The 20108-nt window shown below is 46.6% G+C and overlaps 1 protein-coding gene across 7 annotated transcripts in view; it reads right to left on the minus strand.

Moving 5' to 3' along the window:
• Positions 1-20108, minus strand: part of ST6GAL1 (ST6 beta-galactoside alpha-2,6-sialyltransferase 1) — a 118231-nt gene that overhangs the window by 31706 nt on the left and 66417 nt on the right. For 2 of the 7 annotated variants that reach the window (XM_021692413.1, XM_021692412.1), the window contains exon 3: positions 1342-1476. The exons of 1 other annotated variant lie outside the window; for it this stretch is intronic. The gene's annotated coding sequence lies outside the window, so the exon portion shown is untranslated. Of the gene's footprint in view, positions 1-1341; positions 1477-10132; positions 10212-17747; positions 17810-20108 lie in introns of those variants that run through there. 4 more of the 7 variants (XM_021692415.1, XM_021692414.1, XM_021692417.1 and 1 more) reach the window with 4 other exon arrangements.

Here is a 20108-nt window from a genome sequence, read left to right on the forward strand (position 1 = left end):
TAACAGCCTTACGAGACCCAGAATAACCCTGTCACGTAAGCAGAGCAAATTGTATTGGCTCCATTTATAGTTGAAAAAACTGAGGTTTTATATCTATCGATTTATTACTTATTTATTTGATCTCCAAAGTTGCACGAGTGATTTGGAAGTGGTGCAGTTAAGAGTTGGGACTTAACTTTCCTTGTGTATGTGTGAATGAGACAGGAGATAAGGAGGCGGGACCCGATTCACCGTTAAGGCTCGGAAGGGGATGGTGGTCACCTTCCTGCCAGCACCTATCCTCCAAGGTTGAGGGTCCCAGAAAAGACGAGGTCCTCCAAAGAGCCCTGCACAAGAGTCCTGCCACTTTAAGACAGCCTTAGCCTTCAAGGTCATGGCCCTGGGACACTCATCTGAAAGCTCACCTTGGGGCTCCCCAGGTGTCCTGACACCACCCTCTGTTGAGGCTCCAAGTCTACTCTCTGGCTGGAGCTTCTGCTCATAGACAACAGAGAGCTCCAAGACCCTTTATCCCCTCTTCAACTTCTCTAAAGAGACAGGGACCGAGGAGGTTCCCTCTAAGCAGCCCAAACGGAAGGAAAGGAGTAGTAAATTTTTCTCCCCTAATTCTTTGGGAAAACATATCAAGCTTTGGATTTTCCAGATGTCTTAGCCTCTGGGCCTTTGCACTGCTGTCGTCTCTCCCTTGTCCACTTGCCTGGCAACCAGACAGGGTTAACTTTCTGCTTCCGGCCTCCCATGGAGCACCCACTCCCCCTTCATCTCTAATGTTTAGCAAGGCTCGCTTTTCCTGCGGACCCTGCTAGAGGGGAACTCCTCCTGGCTCATGCCTGAAACCCCAGCATCCGGCACAGTCCCCGAAATAGACTGGGTTTTCAATAAAGCATTACTGAACTGATGCTACTATATCAATAAATCCTTACTACCCCCACTGGGCTTCTAGAAGAATCCAGTACCACCCACATTGTCACCTATAAAGAACAAGGCAACCCTGAAGCAACAGAAAGAAAATCTCAAAGTAAGGTTCCTGCCCTGGTTTACTCATCACTACATGCCCAGTACCAAAGGCAGGGCTTGGAACAAAGTCGGTGTTCAAAAAGGGTGGGCTGAATCACAGAATAACTTCAAATCTCACACTTACCGTTTATAGACACAGGCAAACCACCTATCCCCCACCCCCCACTGAATCAGAACTAAACAAATACTTGAAGACAACAGCGAAGCTGTAGTCAGACCTCGAGACTCTGTGACTCCTGGCCAGCACACTCTACCACCCCATTTTTTAATTAGGAATGTACCCTTTCGCTGCCCCCATAGCCCATGCCTCCAGGTGTTCCTTACCACTTTTGGCTAATCCCCCTGGGGCTGCAGGCCCTTCATGTCCTTAGGAACCAGTGCTATTCTCCATGGGAGGAATGTTTGCTTTATTGGGTCTGGAGGCCAAGGCTCATTTTTCTCTGGATGATCAAAAAACATCTGCAAAGGCCAAAAAAACAAAAACAAAAAAAACCAAAGAGGAGGTAAGAGCTGGTTTCCAGCAGGGGCAGGGTTAAATATTAACAAGGCAGACAGGCCCCTCTGCAAGTTTCCTGGCTTCCACTACAGCTCAATCCAGGAAGCCTGGAGAGCTCAGAAAAAGAAACACAGAGACAAGAGTCCATTATAGGTGCTGTGCTCAGGGTCGTGAATAGCAGAGAAGGCATAGAAATAGCCTGATACTAGATAAGAACATGCTAGAAGGATAAAGCAGGCACCACAGACCAATCTAGGAAGAAAGGATTGTTCAGTCGCTGGTCACACAAATAGTAATTTGGGGAGAGAAGATTCAGATCATCCCTGAATACACTCTAGACGATTATTTATTATCAAAGAACACTTTATGATATGTGAAATTTCAATCAGTATAATGCTAACTGGAAAAAAATAAGTTGCAAAAGTTGTATATAGTTGTAAATAATATTCTAATCAAATCCAAAAATTTTTTTCTTCAATGTACATGTAAAAAAGAGAAAGGACTAGAAACAAAACAAAATAAGGTAAGCCTGGATGGTAAAATAATGAATGTTTTCATGTTTTACAGTTTCTTGTATATTCCAAAATTTCTAAAATGTATATGCATTACTCTTAGTGTTGGAAAAAAGATTATAAAAATATAATTTTAGAAAGCGTGAAAACAGAATTCTATGTTTGTCAGCTCTTCTGACGGAATGTAGAAAAATAGTAAAAGAAAACTTTGATAGAGTCACTTGCATGAAAACTCCCACTTGTCTCCAAGAAAATGCTGTAATTAAAAGGACAAAAAGAGTCCAGCTGCACAAAGGGTAAAGAGAGTCAAAGCTTCTCAAAATAAACAGGCCCTCCTCGTGAATGGACAAATCACAAAATTGAAAACATAATTAACAGACATATAAAATTATGGTGAATCTTGCGAGAAGCCCAAATAGGACAACTGGCATGTTAAGATGCCAGTTTATAGAATTTACCTGAGGCAGCAGTTTTCAAAATGATAATACTCATTACTGCCCCGGTTATAATACAATTGGTATATTTTGAGGGAGCAAGTAGAAATTAACTTAACCTTTCTAGAAAGTAACCAGGTCATAGAATTAAGAGCTTTTGACTTGCCGGAAATAAGACAATAAATAAGTGAAAGGAGAACAAGAGGACATATTTTGGTGTCTTCGCACATAAAGGACTCCTGACCTTTCACAGTTGTGGTGAGGTTTGGAAGAGGACCAGTGGGATAAAGAATGAGTTTTATAAAGCAATATGTACGTGCAAGCAGAAAAATAGTTTTCAGTTGGGAGATTTCTATTGGTGAAAATCTACGGCTAACAACTAAGGCTTCAGCAAAAGGGAAAGAGTTAAACTAGGGTACATCCACCTGATAGAAAGAATATATATATATATACACACATACACACACATATATAACAATATTAATTAATTTAAAATATATAAGGTAATAACATAATATATATAAATAATTGTGTGTGAATTTATGTAGCAATCGGGGGAAAAATTCTTCAAATATTAAAACAAAAAAGTGAAACAGAGAACGTTATCTGTGCATACATCATTGTGACGAAAAGTTACTCAAGTCCAAATATCTAGAAAAAATGTACATGATTGAGACCTGAAAACAGTTGAGGAACAAGCTGAGAGAGGACTTCTCATCTCTCAGTCTGACTTCCTTTATTGTGCTCCTGATGTCAGTGGAGTAATTAAGGCGAAACTGTTAGGGATAATACTGAAAATACCTTGTGTGTCACCTCGATACCCGCTGTCGGGCTGGTCTCCAAGCCTGTCCTAAGAGATGCAGCACTCACAGAGCGCAGAGAAAGCCACCGTGGCCACAGCTGGCTCCCTCCCACGACCGACCGAGGGGGAGGCCCCCGCCCGGCAGGCCTGAGGTTCAGACTGACAGGTGGGCAGGTGTGGGCGGGCCGTGGGCCTGTCTGACGGGGCAAAAGTGAGAGGTGTCGTGGTGATCTTTGTCAAAAACTCAGGGCTCTCCTCATCTGTTCAAAGCACTAGCTCTCGGGCAGACTTCTGGGAGAGTCTGAAAATATCTCTGAGAGCCCTACCCCTTTCCCAGTCATGGATGTTACTTTTGTGGCACGAGTTTGCAATTATGCGGGCATTCATATTATTATTTGATTACCGTCTGCCTCCTCTACTAAAAATGGAAACTCCTTCCGTGGAAAGCTTGTCAGCCTTCTTCGCTACTATCTGCAGGGCCTAGAGGAGTATATGGCACGTGGCAGATAATAATTATTTGTGGAGTGAATGAAGGATCACCAGCTCTTAAGAGGTCTGTGCTTTCCTCAGGCATCACTGATGGAAAAGGTTCGTTCTTGGCCCCCTCATGAGGAACACCGCGGGCAGCCCGCTGCTCTTTAGGTGACGCCTCTTGCTTATGCTGGTTCACTGCCATCCCCCCAGTAAGTAAGCTGCCGGGCCGTGCGACTTTGGTTTGAGTTCAGTGCCCAGAGAGCAGAGGAGTGCAGCTAACGCAGATCTTCCTCCCCCTTCCAATCACATCTGCTCAGAACAACTTGCCCTCCTAGGACAGAGCAACCACTCCCTGCTCTTGATTTCTAAAAACCAACTAGCTGAAACAAAGTAGCGCAACTGTTGATGTACATCTATGGTAGGTGATGAGAGTCTTCCAGAAACAGTCACTGCTGCTCATGAGATTGCAGCCTGGTGAACTTCAACCCGCTGCAGAAGTTCTAACAGAGTCCTCAATCCTCCGGGTGAGAAACTTTAGCAATCATGACCATAACAGCTACCGTTTATTTAGCACTAGCTCTGTGCTCAGCACTGACTAGCTTCAGGGTTGAGGGTCAGAGCTCTGGGATTAGACAGATCGGGGCAAGAGTCCAAACTGTCTCTCACCAGTTACATGACCTCCCGCAAGCTACTCGACCCTCTAAGACTCAGCTTCTTTATCTGTAAAATGGGAATAATAATAAAAGAGCTGATCTCGTAGGAGTGTTTACATAATCAAGTAAGGTAATACACCCAAAGGGATCACAATAGGGCTTGTGACAAAAATTTTATGCATCATTTCATTTGCTTCTCACCAGGCCCTACCCTGTGTGTACCATTGCTCTCCCAAATTACAGATAGGGAAACTAAAATAGGCAAGAGGAGTGATTTTCTCAGCGTTAACTCAATTATGGCACTCCAAATGCCCTGTGCTCTTTCGTCTTTCGCTGCCCTGCAAGGAAAGTTCCTCCCGACGAAATGTTCTTTCCTACCCTGTTCACATGGGGTCACACCCACTCAGCACCCGCACCGTCCCTGGCACCAGCTTAAGTGCCCCTGCACTCTGAACACTTTCTTGACTCCACGGAGGTCGACGCGACTCCAGCGAGCCCGTTCTGGCTCTCAGGACACTATGTGACATTTATCTGCTTGCAGATGGGATATCCCACCCAGACTGACGGTTCCTTTCAGGTTTATTTCTGGCCGCTCTACATCTAGCCAGGTTCTGAGCCAGAAGAGGGACGTGCTCAGTCACGTCTGAATGACAGAATGAAGCTAGCTCTGACACCACCCTTCCCCATCCCCCATGTCCTTCAACTGCTACACCCACACTCACTCACACACCCATCACCTTCGGTTGCTAGAATCCCCTTGGCAGCCCTGTCGCTGCAGATGTTCATTTTGTCTATTGGGTACACTGAGTGACAGGGAATTTATCATCTCCCGGGGGCACACAGAGCTATGTGAACAGCTCTGCCCCTTAGAAGGTCTTAAAATGAAGAGAAATCCGCCCCCCCCACCCCGGCCCTGTAAAAATAAATCCAGTGGGTTAAGCACTGAGACACGCAGAGCCTGTGCTCAGTGCTGAGAACTTCACATGCACCAACTCATTTCACCCTCACACAACCCCGTGCAAACCATGCTGCCTGCTACCCACCTTGGTGAAGTCATTTCCCCTCCACCAGGACACTCTTCTTCATTCCTTGAATATCTTCGCGCCTGGCTCACTATAATCCTCCCCACACTATTTCTGCCCTGCCTCTTGGGGATATCAACGTCCACATTCAGAACCATTCTAGCCCCCTGGTCTCTCAGTTCTTTGTTCTCCTCTACTCCAAAGATGGCGACTTTAGCCACTCACCCCCAACGTCATATCTCTGATCTTGTCATTTTCAACAAGTAACTCCACAGTCTTGATTTCAGGCACCACCACCCTCAATCCCCGCTCCTATCTTTGTAGTTTAGCCCAACTAGTATTGACCTCCAGCTATCTTCCTGTGGTTGCTCCTACCACCTTCTCACTGTCTCCCACTTCCTTCATGTCCTCACTTCCCTTCCTACCCTTCAACTCCATGGTCGGTCATTCAGTTGGCCTCTCTCATCACACAATGTTGGATAAACCCTAATCCTGGTTAAATCCAACTCTCTGTCCTCCTCTACACCTGCAAGTATGCAGCTGCATGGCTAAAGAAAATCACAAAATAATACTTATCGATTTCACTTCAAGTTCATGATCACTAACTGCAAGTAGCTCCTTCATGCTTCCTAGCAATCACATGTTACTTTTCTGGTCAATTCACCTGCCAGTTTCCTAGAGGACTATCTGACTTTCTCCCCATGAAAAGTCCCCTCATCTTCCCCTTCCCTCGATGAACTTGCTACTTATTCATACGGAAAAAGGAAGCTATCAGAATAGAATTACCACACACACAACATACCTTTGTACCACAGCTACTCATCATACTTGCATTCATGCCCAAATGACCTCTTGTTGCTACGGATGAATTGGCTGCACCCAACACTTGGAATACCCAACATTTGTTCCACTAGGTCCTGTATACTCTTATCTACTTAAGGATATTCTTCTACAAAATCTCCCCTTTTTCTTCTGCATCATATGTAGCCCTCTTTCAAAGATCATGCTTATCAGCACACAGACATGCTCTTGTTTCTCCTATCTTAAACACATACACACACACACACACACACAACACCTCTCTTAAGGCAGCCATCACCTGACCCTGATCAGTCTTAGCATCACTAAGCGTGGGACACCTAACCAGTACGTGCCTTCTGACATGCAGTGACATGTACATGCAGTGACATGAAGCATACAGCACCACCTCTGAAAAAGTCTCACCTGAAATGTTTAATCTGTATATAATTAAGCCTTTACGTGTAATCCCAGTTTTTAGAAAACACAGGAGAAAGAAGAACAAGTTACAGGACACCACAGAGAAGTTATGAGACAAATCCAGAAAGCAGGGCGTTCTACAGAACAACTGATCTAGTTTCATCAACAGGTCAATGGGCAGGAAAAACAAATGGCTTCAAAGACAAAAATATCACATGCAATGTGCAGACTTTGCTTGAACCTTGATTTGAACAAAACACCACTGGGGATAAATGGGGATATTTGCATATAGATTTGGTATTATATTATACTAAGAAATCATTATTAATTTTGTTAGGTATAACAATAAGTCTTATTTTATTATGATTACATAATCTGATTATGTTGGTTTTGGGGTTTTTTTTTTTTAAGTCCCATGCAGGTGAAGTGGTTAGAGATGAAATCTACTTTAGAACACTTTGGCCAAAACATAGATGAAGCAAATATGAAAAAATGCAATGTCATATAAAAAAACATGTTCAAATTAAGCTATGTAAGGAATAAAGAGTGATTTGCAGACTCTTTTTGGACAATATCATTTGGGAGTGGGCAGAATTTGAAAGAGCTTGAAAAGAAAGTATAGGAGACAATTTTTCTGTTTTGCTGAAGGAATTTGCTGCAAAAGATATAGGACTTTACAACAGTCACAGATTTAGCCATGGCACGAGTTCTAAATAACTTTCATTTCCCTGTCCCTCCTGCGCAACTTCTTGACCTCATCTTACCTCCCAGCTCCTGCTTTCTTTCCTTTGCAGTAAAACTCCTTGAAAGAACTGTGTGCAGTCAGTGTTTCGGATTTCCCTCTTCCCATTCGCACTTGAATGCACCCCAACAAGCCTCCCCCATCTCTAGAAAACTGCTCTTGTCCATGGTCACCAAAGACCTTCATGACTCCCGTGTTGCTAAATAAATGGTCAGTTCTTGGTCTTCACCTTGTTCAGCTCATCAGCAGTATTTTACCAAGTTGGTCATTTCCTCCTTCTGGCTTCCAAAACCCACACTCACTCTCCTGGTTTTTCTCCGCCTTACTGGTCATCCCTCAGTAGTCTCCATTGCTCATTCCTCCTCATCTCCCCCATCTCTGTGCACTGAAGTGACCCTAGATTCTATCCTCTGTTCTATTGACACTCGTTTACTGGTTGTGATTACCCTGTGGCCTGCTTCCTTCCACCCAGCCTGTCGTTTGCACTCAGTACATGTTTGCCGACAGGTACTGAAATGAGTTGAGAAAGCAGGTTCTGTCCATGAGTTTCTATGGAAAGAACCTTCTTAAGAATTTAAAACCAGGGCGCCTGGGTGGCTCAGTCGTTAAGCGTCTGCCTTCGGCTCAGGTCATGATCCCAGGGTCCTGGGATCGAGCCCCGCATCGGGCTCCCTGCTCAGCAGGAAGCCTGCTTCTCCCTCTCCCACTCCCCCTGCTTGTGTTCCCTCTCTCGCTGTATCTCCCTCTGTCAAATAAATAAAATCTTTAAAAAAAAAAAAAGAATTTAAAAACAGCAACAACAAAAAAAGCCGGCTGGGAATGCGGGTGTAGACTAAAACACTGCACTCACTTGACCATCTCTCTAACATCTATTATCCGTGAGCGGAAGCAGCATTGCACAGAGCGTTGGTGGTCAGACTGTGAGCACATCGCGATTATCGAGTGACTTGTTGAACTGCAGGTTCCTGAATTCTCCCGCAGTCGTTCTGACCCAAGCAGTCGGGGACGGGGCTCAGAGATGGGCATTTAGCAAGCACCCAAGTGACGCTGATGTAAGTGGTCCCCCCTGCACACCACGCTCTGGGAAACAGGGGCCACCATTCCTCAAAGCGAGATCTGCAGTTTGGAGCTAGTTTGAGAAAGCTTTCTCAAGATCCGGGATGAGAAGAGGACAGATATCAAATGTAATCCTCTTTTATACTAATTTGAAAGAGGGGCGCCTGGGTGGCTCAGTCGTTAAGCGTCTGCCTTCGGCTCAGGTCATGGTCCCGGGGTCCTGGGTTCGAGCCCCGCATCGGGCTCCTGGCTCAGCGGGGAGCCTGCTTCTCCCTCTGACCCTCTCCCCTCTCATGCTGTTTCTCTCTCGCTCGCTCTCCAATAAATAAATAAATAAAATCTTCAAAAAAAAAAAAAGAAAATATACTAATTTGAAAGAGTAATTTTATGCCTATTGAATCTAACGATCACTTGAAAAATAAGGCTTGTATTTTAAATGTCCTTCATTTCACTATTCCAATAAATCCTTTTCATTGTATTTTAGGAACTACTGATGTGTGACAGGTTGTGGGGGGAAAACCTGATTCTTCACGGACAGTTTGCGAAGCCCTGGCTTTGGAGAAAGAGTTCACGCTCTGTCATCTCAAAACCCCAGATTCAAATTCTGGCTTTTCTATCTGTCCATTAGAGGAGGATAGGCCAGTTCGTCAACTTCTATAAGCCTGGTGTCTTCATCTGTAAAGGATGGATAATAATACTTTAAAATTTGCCCCTGCAGGGTTGTGGTGACAATTTAATGATAGACTTTATCACTTTGTTGCAGCTAATAATTAGTGAGCTTTTACCGTGTGCTAAGTGCTTTCCATACGGTAAAGCTCCTGTAATTTGGCAAAGCTCATTTAATTCCTGCAGCAACGAGTGCCTGAGGCAGATTCTGCTATCAGCCACTTCCACAGTCCCCAGAGAGGTGATCCAGGCTGCTGACTCGCTCCCAGCCCTTAGCTCCTGAGTTCTATCAGCGGGAGCCAACATAGGTCAAAAAATTAATAGTTACGTCAAAATATTTCTGACACACAATTTTGCTCAAGTTAGAAACATGGTAAGCAACAGGAAACCAACTTGTAGTTAATCAATCTGCAGAGAGAGTGAAAGGAAGCCAGGAGAGATTTCACAGTGTCCGGGTAGCTGTGTTTGCCAGTGTTTACCTGAGGGCAAGCCCAGCCTCGGAGCTAATGGTGGGAGAGAGAGAAATCCAGCCCAGATCAAAGCCCTGAAGATAAAGGGGCTTTCATTCCTGCTTGCCCCAACCTGTTCCAGACCCGGGCTGCAAAAACTGTCTCTTAACAGAGATTAGATCTTTTCCCAGCCAGGCAGGCACTGATGGAGAAGGAAGGCCTGAGTACATTTCCCTGAGGTTTTCGGAAAGCATGAGAACAGAACTCGGTGGGGGGTACTGAGTCCCCACCACAGATGGTGCAGCTGCTCTGTGGTTTCTGACCAGGGCCAGCCACTCCAAATGGGTAAGGAGAGCTCTGGACTCAGGATGAACAGAGCCACGGCAAAGGGAAATCACAGGCCATTTGCTACTGTCTTCAACCTCATGCCTTCCACGGTTGTATATTTGTAGAAATATTTGCCTTCCCATTTGACAGGTATCTGACTGAAAGGAGGCACTTCGCACCCCAACAGCTTCCTCTCTGGATGATGCCCACTGCCCAGTACAAGCACTCAGAGCCCCAGCCCCAGCCCGTATCTTGCAGTCTTACCACACTGTGAATCACTGTGCACTCCACTCCACCAGTCAGAGTTGAGCCAAGAAAGAAGAGCAGAAGAGCCTATAAGGAGGGTTGAACAAGCACTGCACGCCTCGCAAGCAATAGGCCCACCCCTTTTTCCTTCAGCCCACACCCAACAGAGAAGCTGAGAGAACAGAAAATGGGCCTCCCTCCTCCTCAGGAAGTGGGACTGTTTCACCTCCTCTTAATATTTAAAAAAGAATGATGTTTATATGATAGCAGTTTTTACACATACAAATGGGTACAGGAAGTAACACAATGAACTTGATTTCAGAACCCAGCTCCAAAGAGTACCAACAACTTGCCAACTTGATGTGTTCCCCTCCCCCTCTTCCTTCTCTGGTGTAATTAAAAAAAGCAAATGTCAGCCCTCGAATCTGTCTCCATCACCAGCTCTTCTCCATTGGCGTTCCATGAGAAAATGAAGCCCTAATGTCCTACGACATCCATTTATGTCATAAATGAACTTACCTCGATGGCATCCAGGATGGTATTAGCTATGTGCCATCCTTGGGAGACGCGGGACCAGAGGCCCTCAAATAATTTTCTATGGAGCTTAATTCTCTATAATATGCCACACACACCCTGGGTTCTGCTAAAAAATACATGAGGATATATATGGAACCACAGTGCCATTAATACCCAATCCACATTCCAATTTTTACCAGTTCTCCCAAAATTTACACTAAATTCCTTAAATGAGGATCCAAACATTTTGTGTGGATGATATACCACTCTCAACTCTCTTTTAATTTATAGTAGTTCCCCACACCCTTATTTTCCTTTTTTTAGGACATATATTTGTGGAAGAAACGAAGTCGTCTGACCCATGGAATGTGCCTAGTACTGAATCTGGTGGAGGACCTCCTTATGGTATTGTTTAACTTACTCCTCTCTGCTCTGTGTTTCCTGTAAACGGAGTGTTAGATTTCAAGGCTTGTTGAGATTCCGTGGTTTCAAGTTTAATGGTTCTCCCGAGTTTTTTATATGTAGGAGGGACTAAGTCCTGGTTGTCTAGGGGAGTTCAGGGTAAGGGACATGAGCAGAGAGGCCTGAGCTCCTCCGCTTTGCAGCAGTCCCAGAGTCCGTGAGAACAACACGCACAAATACTTAGAGAGAGAGAGGCTCATTCATGCTTCCAACGCTTATTGCCTACTGCGATCCAACCGGAGATATGGCCGTGCAGAAATCAGCCAGAAATCCCACACCCCCCCCAGAACTTGCCTTCCAGTGAGGGCAACAGTGGAAGAGTAAAACAAAATAAATATGTATGTGATGCTTTGCAAGTGGATAACTGCCATGCGGAAAATTAAAGCAGGGAAGATGGAATAGGGACAGCAGGGTGTATGAGGGCAGGGAGCAGATCAGTGTTAAATTGGATGGTCTGAAAGCTCCACTGAGAAAAAGGCATTTGAGCAAAGACTAGAGGGAGGTGCAAGAGGGGTCATGCAGATTTCTGCAAGAAGGCAATTCCAGGTGGATGGAACAGCAAAATCCCTGGGCAGGGGCTGTCCTGACCTGTTTCAAGAACAGCATGGAGGCCAGGAACAGAGCAGGTGAAGAGAAGGGTGGCAGACGATGAGGCCAAGAAGCGTTGGGAGCCAGATCACGTAGGGCCTTTGGCTGGTGTAGGAGTCTAGCTTTCACCCCGAAGAAGGCTCGGCTGACTTAGGTTTGAAAGGGATCATTCTGGCTACTGTGCCGAGAATCAAGAGCTGTACATAGCAGGGGGCAGGAAGTAAAAAAGAAAAAAAAAAAAAAAAGGAAGACTTTTCAAAAGGTTATTGCAACAATCCAGGTGGAAAAGGCCATGAGCCATCTACTAAGCTCCTTCCCGGGTGCTAGCAATTTAGAAATGTTACCAAACTGAATTCTTACCAGCACCCTATGGGGTGGGCTATAACGAATCCTCTTTTATAAACAAAAAGGAAGCTCCAAGAGTTTAAGGCATTTGCTCAAGATATCATTGCCAATGGTCAAACTAGATGAGTCTAACCCCCCAAACTGCTCGTGTGATCCAACATGTATCTGTTTACTCAGGGCCCTTCAAAGGGCTCCTAAGAGCCTGGCTGCTTTCAACTGCCATGGCTGGTCACCATCTTGGACCTTCTGGCAACACATCTTTACTCTGCCCTATCACCATCTCCTTAACCCCTCAGTGTGCAAACCTCATCCTCCTCTGTACCTTAGAACCTAAATTTTCTGTCCCTAGAGACCCTGAATCCCTACTGCCCCCAGAGGGTACCTTAGTGAACCACACTGCCTCTGAGAAGCAGTCCACTTGTCCTGGCTTCCAGAAGCCTTCACCTTGATGGGCTCCCCTTTCTTTTTTTTTTTTTTTTTTTTTAAAGATTTTATTTATTTATTTGACAGAGAGAAAGACAGCGAGAGAGGGAACACAAGCAGGGGGAGCGGGAGAGGGAGAAGCAGGCTTCCTGCCGAGCAGGGAGCCCGATGTGGGGCTCGATCCCAGGACCCCGGGATCATGACCTGAGCCGAAGGCAGACACTTAACCGACTGAGCCACCCAGGTGCCCCAATGGGCTCCCCTTTCTTAACTTGTGCTGGCTGGGCTGCCACTTAATCTCATAATGATTCCCCTTCCTGTTTCTCATGTCAAGGATGGCTGGCTGCCCCACCAAAACTGTGATCCTTCTGCCATTACAGAGTTGTGGCTGAAAGTGGCAGCCCAGCCAGGGATTACATTTTCCAGGAAGTGCACATGCACGCACATACACACCCTGCATCTCGGTAAGACCAGTGGACTATGAAAAGTGAGCAAAAATACCAAGTGCAGCTAGCATTACCCCAACAGAGCTTCTTAGTAGAGACTTCCTGAATTTTTATTTCTACTATCTAGGAACATCAGCAGAATTCTCAGCAATAGATTCTTCCATCATCCACACAGATCTCTCCTCACGTCAGCACTTCCCTAGCACAGGGAAGTAACAGGAGCTCCCCTTAATGTAGTCAAAGCCAGACATTTGTATTTGTATTGTCTTGTATTTGTTTCCTCCTGCTATGATTGCCAGGTTTTAAAAGATGCTATCAGCCAAATTTAATTAAGAATTTGAGTTCTTATTTGTTATCAAATGAACAGAGATACTGCTGCCAATAAGAGATTCTGATCAGCGTGAGACTGTCATTTTTATCACAATCAGCTGGTAAAATTCCAGCATGGTAAAAGAAACTGGATAATTTCCTTGGTCTATACAGGGGTTTTTTTGTTGTGTTTTTTTTTTTTTAAATAAATGTGCTTCTGCTCTCTGGCTTTTTGAAATACTCCAAGCGTCTGGTGGGTCTCTGGAGACCCTGGGCAAGGAATTCTGGTTTGTATGGCCCGAAACTTACCCCCAGTTAAAATCATACCTTTCTGATCTCAGCTGGCCTCCTGAAAAACAGGTTTCACTGGTTGGCTAGATATGTAGGGTGCTTAAAAAAACTACCCACAACTGCCCCTAACTAGGCAGAATTGAGGCATTCTTATCTGGAAGCATCTGGCCCCCAAGTGTGTAAAGCTCAGGAGCACAGCAATATAAAACCAGAATTTTATTTACAGCAGATCAAACAGATACAGGTGCCCCACCCATCCTCTCAGGGCTCAGCAGCTGAAGCAGGCGGCAGTTACATCAGAAAGACACCCCCTCCCCACCTCCAGGACTGAAGAGCAGACCTGTTACAGCCCAGCAGAGTAACTAGGGGGTCCAGGATTCTCGCTGAAGCGCAGAGGAGGACCAAATGACAACACAGGAGGGAAAGAGTTCTACTGAAAGACCACAGATTAAGAATTTTCTCTTAAATCCTGATAATGAGGGTCTGATGACCTACATCTTTCGTCAGAACCAGTTGAACTGTGTCTTTAATGAGAACAAGGATGTCGGCTAATGTTGTCTTAAACATAATTTTCTCCAGGAATTCCTGGGCCAGAGATTGTGCCAAGGACTATTTGTTCTCCCCTTCCACCTTGATTTTTACCTGACTGGACAGGAGGATGTCAGGCCAGAGTTCTTGATTATTTCCCAAAGGTCAAAGTCACTGACGTAAGCTGCCACTCCTTAAGGCCACCAAAGTGGCGACTGTTTACCTTGCTCACCTGAGCAAATTGATCTCTTTCCTGGGTCCAGCCCAAGGCCAGCTGGGCCACCATACAAAGAGAAAAGGGAAGAGAATGTAGAGGAGAAGGGGTTTGATCGAGGCTGTCCTCAGAGGAGCACCCTACCCCTAGTCCCATAGCCATAAAGGTCAGTGTAGGTGAAAGGAACCACCGGGGCACTCGGTATTTCTCTATATTACCTGGGCCTTAACATCACCTAGGAAGCATCTAAAAATATAGATGCCCAATACTGTCCTCGGTAGATTCTGATCTAATTGCTCTAGACCAATAAACAATAGAGTCATTGAAGAATGTGAAGTGGGAGGGAGCCATGTTGGCTCAGCCGAGGATGAACATGGGTGGTGGGTCAACAACATGGCCTCAAGCACTTGAAGTCCTTACTTATCACAGGCTCCTCCACTACGCGGGAGTCTGTTGCCCCTTCACGGCCCAGAGTTCCTGAGGAGGTGGCAGGGCCTTGGCCTCAGTCCAGGTCTTTGAGAATTTTGGGCCAAACTGTTGTCACTTCTGGGCCACCCGCTCCAAGGGGAGATGTGAATAATTCACATCTGTTATGAGGTCAGGGGGAGTCAGGACTACCAGAGAGAGTGCTAACTGCCCTTGCCTCAATGTGCGTCTTTCACCTTTCTCTCCCCTCAGCTGTGATCCTGACTTCGGTCACCAGATGACACAGGCAGCAATGTGACTGAAGATTAATCTTGTGGGCGCAGGGGTGTGCTCCATTCGGGGCAGTCCCAGACAAGGGCTCGCACTCGACTTGCACTCCTAGAGGAATGGTCCTTCTCCCTAGAGGACAAGGGCTGGTTTTCTGAAGTTTTCTACATTCGCTTCCCTCCCCACCACCCATACACAAAAACCACTTTATATCTGCACCTAGCTGGTGCTTAATGGAGCATGCTGACCAGTGGAAGGCTTGGATATTATTCTTCAGGGGCCAGATCCACAGATTTCAGCATTCATTAGTTCATCACACCCTCAACCCTCCCTACTCGTCATTCCCTCCCTTCATTTCAGGGATCCCAGGGCATACCCATTCCCGGCCCATTTCCACAGAGGAAGCTTCCTAGACTCTCCAGGACGGAGCCCTCCTCCTGTGTGGGGCTCCACCGCACTCCTGACCTAAGTGAATGTTGTCCTATAGGCTCCTCCAGGTGCTGTGGAAGGAGTCGAGTCTTATTCTTCCAGTTGGGTAGGGCTCTATGGGGATAGAGTTCACCAACACCCATTCTGCTGCTTCAGCACTGCTAGGCACAAGGTATACAAGTGGCACTCAGTATCGGACTGGGGCCCACTGCCAGGGCTTATAATATGTATGTTGGGTGGGGGAAAGGTGGTTAATTTTTAAATAGAGCAATGATTTCAGACTTGAACCGAAATCATCAATGAACACGAAGCGCCTATTGGGTAGGTATCCCTGCAGAGAGAGAGAGAGGGAGAGTGAAGTCACTGTGGCTCCTCCTGGGGGTTTCCTATGTGCCAGGTGCTGTACTAAACCTGAACACAGAAGAGTTCATTCAACCCTAACTGCCAGCCTCTGAGGTTGGCATGGTTATCACTTCCATCTCCCAGAGAAGGAAGCTGAATTTTAAAGGGGTTGAAGGGCTTTGACTAGTAAATGGAAGGGCCAAAACTGGAATCCAGCACTGTCTGAATCGAAAGACCATGTTCTTTTTTTTTTTTTTAAAGATTTTATTTATTTATTTGAGAGAGAGAGAGAGAATGAGAGACAGAGAGCACGAGAGGGAGGAGGGTCAGAGGGAGAAGCAGACTCCCTGCCGAGCAGGGAGCCCGATGCAGGACTCAATCCCAGGAGGACTCGATCCCAGGACTCCAGGATCATGACCTGAGCCGAAGGCAGTCGCTTAACCAACTGAGCCACCCAGGCGCCCGAAAGACCATGTTCTTAAAGCCTGTATTCCAGTGGCCATCTTGTTTGGCCTGTGACTCTCTCGGCCACAGGTGTGCCCACCCAACCCCAGAAGCAAATGATTTCAGTTATAAGGAAATCAATAGTGTTGGGTTCAAAGCCCAGTGCACACTTAGGATGCTAGATACTTGATATGGTGAATTGGATCTTTCAGCAGCCCTGGATGGTTGCTGTTATTACAGTGGACCTTTGGCATTTACAGAGTCAACATTTGAAATTGTAACTATTGGAGAACAACCCCAAAGGTCCTAAACATAAAACAAGCTGATTTTGCTCATGAGCAAATATGAAGTATGTGCACAGAAAGCTGGCCAGAGCCAGTCCCTTAGTATGTGAGAGAGCTCATCCCCAGGCCATGACCCAGGGCACAGGGGGGTGGGCTCTGTGCCCTCCATGCACTAGAAGGTGATATAAGTAACTCCTTGTGAACTACAGTTCCCAAAGAAATAAGGCTGCTAGTCCATGTGAAGGAAAGTTTATACTCCATGATGAATTTCTGGTAAGATTTATAAATGCCTATAGCCCTATATTCATGAAATCAGTAAGAGGCAGAAATTGTTTAAATTGTTCAATTATGCATCACTGCATATGTGGGAGAAATTTTGTGCTCTGGTAGCATATGCTTCAGTCCCTTAACTGTCAGATGAGAATGAATGCCTCACCTTAGGGATGTTGTCAATAAACGAGAACTTGGTCACAATGATGAAGAGGATGCTGATTAAGAATTCTCAAAGATCTCTTGGGGCACCTGGGTGGCTCAGCCAGTTGAGCATCCAACTCTTGATTTCAGCTCAGGGAATGATCTCAGGGTGGTGGGATCGAGCCCCGGGTCGGGCTCCACACTCAGCGCCAAGTCTGCTTGAGATTCTCTCCCTCTCCCTCTCCCTCTCTTTGTGCCGCACCCCACCCCACTCTCTCTCTCTAAATAAATAAATATCTTTTTTTAAAAAAAAGAGAATTCTCAAAGATCTCAACAGAACACCCTCATGAATATCGAGTCTACTGTTGTAACACTTTATAGAAGAGGCACGTGAGGCTGGGGAAGTCATGTAACCTGCCCGGGGAATGTCTGGCCCTAAACCCTGTGAGCTTTCCTCCCTACAGCCCACTGGCAAGACAGCAAAAAAGTTGTCAACTGCTGCATGTTGACCCAATCAACGAATGTGACCTAGGAGGATGGAGGGGAAAGGAGGGGTGTGGGGGAAGGGAGAGAGCTGCACCTGGGCTCCCCACCGTCCCTCCCATCCACCCTACCCCCACCTCCCTGACCACTGCTGGTCTGGATATGGCAAAGCTGTGAGCTTACCTTTGGACCACATCTATTCAGATCAATCAATTCAACCAAGATGCTGGTAACTCTTGAGCTCAGAACAGTAGGCCCACCGTAACTGCCACTCCCCTGCTCTCAAGATGCTAACAGTCTTAAATACCATGAGAAATCAGACAAGGACACGAATACCTAATGCACTCTTTACTTTGTCTCCCCCCACCCACAACACACATACACACAGCCCCAGACAGTGAGCACCTGAACCAGCTAGTTACCTCAATGTTGCCAGGGTCAAGGTCAATGCCTGTGGCTTGGCTTCATGTGCCAAATAAGTGAACATTTTCTTCTTGCAAAGAAGGTGCTCAAGAATCTTAGCCCAGGAGTAGGGACCTACATCCAAGCTGGAATCAAAGCGTCCATGGATGGGGAAAGCCTGGAGGATAGGAGAGAAACAGCATGGAGGTGGGTGAGGGCAGGGCACCAGGGCACAGAGAGAGGGTCAAGTCAGCCCGAGCAGGTGCACGAAGCTGAGCAGCAGGAGGGGACCCTGAAAGGGAGACTGGGGCCTCAGCCTGTGGCACTGTGAGTTGCTGTGGAAGAGTCTGGCGATTATCAGGCACACAGTAGAGAGCAGATAAGCTTCAGAGCAGGGGAGGGAAGTGATGAGCGAGCAGGGACTGTCCAAGGTCAGCAGGAGGAGGGTCACAACACCCCTCTCCACTCCCTGAAAGTAAGCAGCCAACAAACTAGTAACAGCAGCTGCTTCTTGGCCACCTACTACATGCCACATCTGAGGCCAAATACCTGCTGAATCTTCAAAATAACCCCCCAAGGCAGGTAATTGTTGAACGCAGACACTGAGGCTCAGAGAGGCTGCGAGACGTGCCCACAAGCATCCTACTCTTAGAAGGCAGAGCCAGGATCTCAACTCAGATTTAACTCAAGGCCCACAGGCCAGAAAAACCTGGGTGCAGCCCCGAGTGCAGATGGGACGAGGACCAAGCCTGAGATGAGGAAGACACTCAGATGGGACCTGGTTTGGGAGGGTGGTGCAAAATTTCATGGGAACCCACTTTGCAGTCAGACGAATCTAGACTTGGATCCCAGCCGCATTACTCATCCCTGTGGGATCTTAGGCAAATGTGATATGAGCACTCCGGGTCTCAGTGTCCTCCTTTGTAAAATGTATGCAAAACCACCTACCTCCCAGGACTGCTGTAAGGGTTGGAAGTAAGGACCATGCTTAATAACTGGTGGCTTGTAGACCTGCACCCGGGCAGGAGCAGGGGAGGGGGCGTGGGACGGGGCGGCCTGGCTTCACTGTTGTGGGTGGAGGAAGTCTTCATTTGCTAGAGGAGATGAACTTTCTGGGAGTGTCATGAGTCAATATTTGTCTTTGGCTAAATGCAGGACCTCGATGCTCATCTTGACAAAGCTGACATCTGCTGCTTTCAGTGTTAACTCCTTCAGACACCGCCGCACAGCCAAGAGAAGCAGAATTAGGGACCCTCAGGAAGCCAGAGCCAAGGGAGTGGTTCGAGGAAGGCTGAACTCCTGGAAAACTCTGAAACCAGGTCCCAGCCTAGTGGTCCCTAGCTGTCCACCCAAATCACTGTGTGTCCTTGCAAGTCATGTACCCTCTCGAGCCTCTGTTTGCTCACAGGAAAAGGAGCTGAACAATCCTTACTTCACAGGGCTACAGTGAAGCCCAAGGGAGAAAACAGAGGAGAAGGAACTTTCCAGCACACAGATGAAACTATTGTTATTTTAACTTTCTCGAAGACCATGTGTAACTTCATCACCTCTCTAAAGCCACTGGAAACAAAGCTTGTAGGTAAAGCACCTGCCCATTTCAGAGAGGAAAAAGAAACACTGTTTAAGGAACATTGGCTTAACACACTCAAGATTTCTTCTTAAATTAAAGCATCCTTCGATTATGAACGGAGGTGACTTATAACTGTTAGAAGAACCACTTCTCTGTGATCGTACGCGTGAAACATAAAGCTGTTCAATGCCCTCAGAGTTTGTCCCCCCAGAGCCCTCTGCAGACCCCATGGGGCGGGGCGGGGAAGTTTTGCTCTCATTCCCATGGAGCAGAGGGCTCGATGCCTGGGGCAGGAAAAGCCAGTAGAGCCCAATTCTCACAAGAAAGCCTGCTGTCCTTTCTCTGGATTTTCCCTCCATTCAGAGAATAGTCCAAACTCACTCCCCGTCCCAACCTTACCCTTAGGTCTCCTGCAGCTGCACTGGGCCCTGAGAAGAAAACAGGAAGTCAGTGAAGTGGTCCCAGGGCGAAACCAGGGGAGGCGGGGAGCCCTGAGGTCTGGGCACCCAACCTTGATTTCAGGGGAAATGCTTCTCTGCCCAGTCAACAGCATCCATGCTCTGAGCTGAGGGTGGTAGGGTGTTCTGGCCTTCTTGCTTGGTGTTGAAATAACCTAAAGGGTTCTCACCACCCCCCACCTCCCACCAATCAAAAGCTGTAAATAGAGAAAGAATACATTGGGTTCTCTCTTAGTCCACGAGTGGACTGATTATTTAGAGCCAGAGTCTTCTTTTCTGTTTCAGCTGTTCTCAACTTTCTGGAAGGTGTGTGTGTGTGTGTGTGTGTGTGTGTGTGTGTGTGTGTGTGTGTG

The sequence above is a fragment of the Neomonachus schauinslandi genome, chromosome 1 (assembly GCF_002201575.2).
Source record: "Neomonachus schauinslandi chromosome 1, ASM220157v2, whole genome shotgun sequence".
In the NCBI taxonomy this organism is placed as follows: domain Eukaryota; kingdom Metazoa; phylum Chordata; class Mammalia; order Carnivora; family Phocidae; genus Neomonachus; species Neomonachus schauinslandi.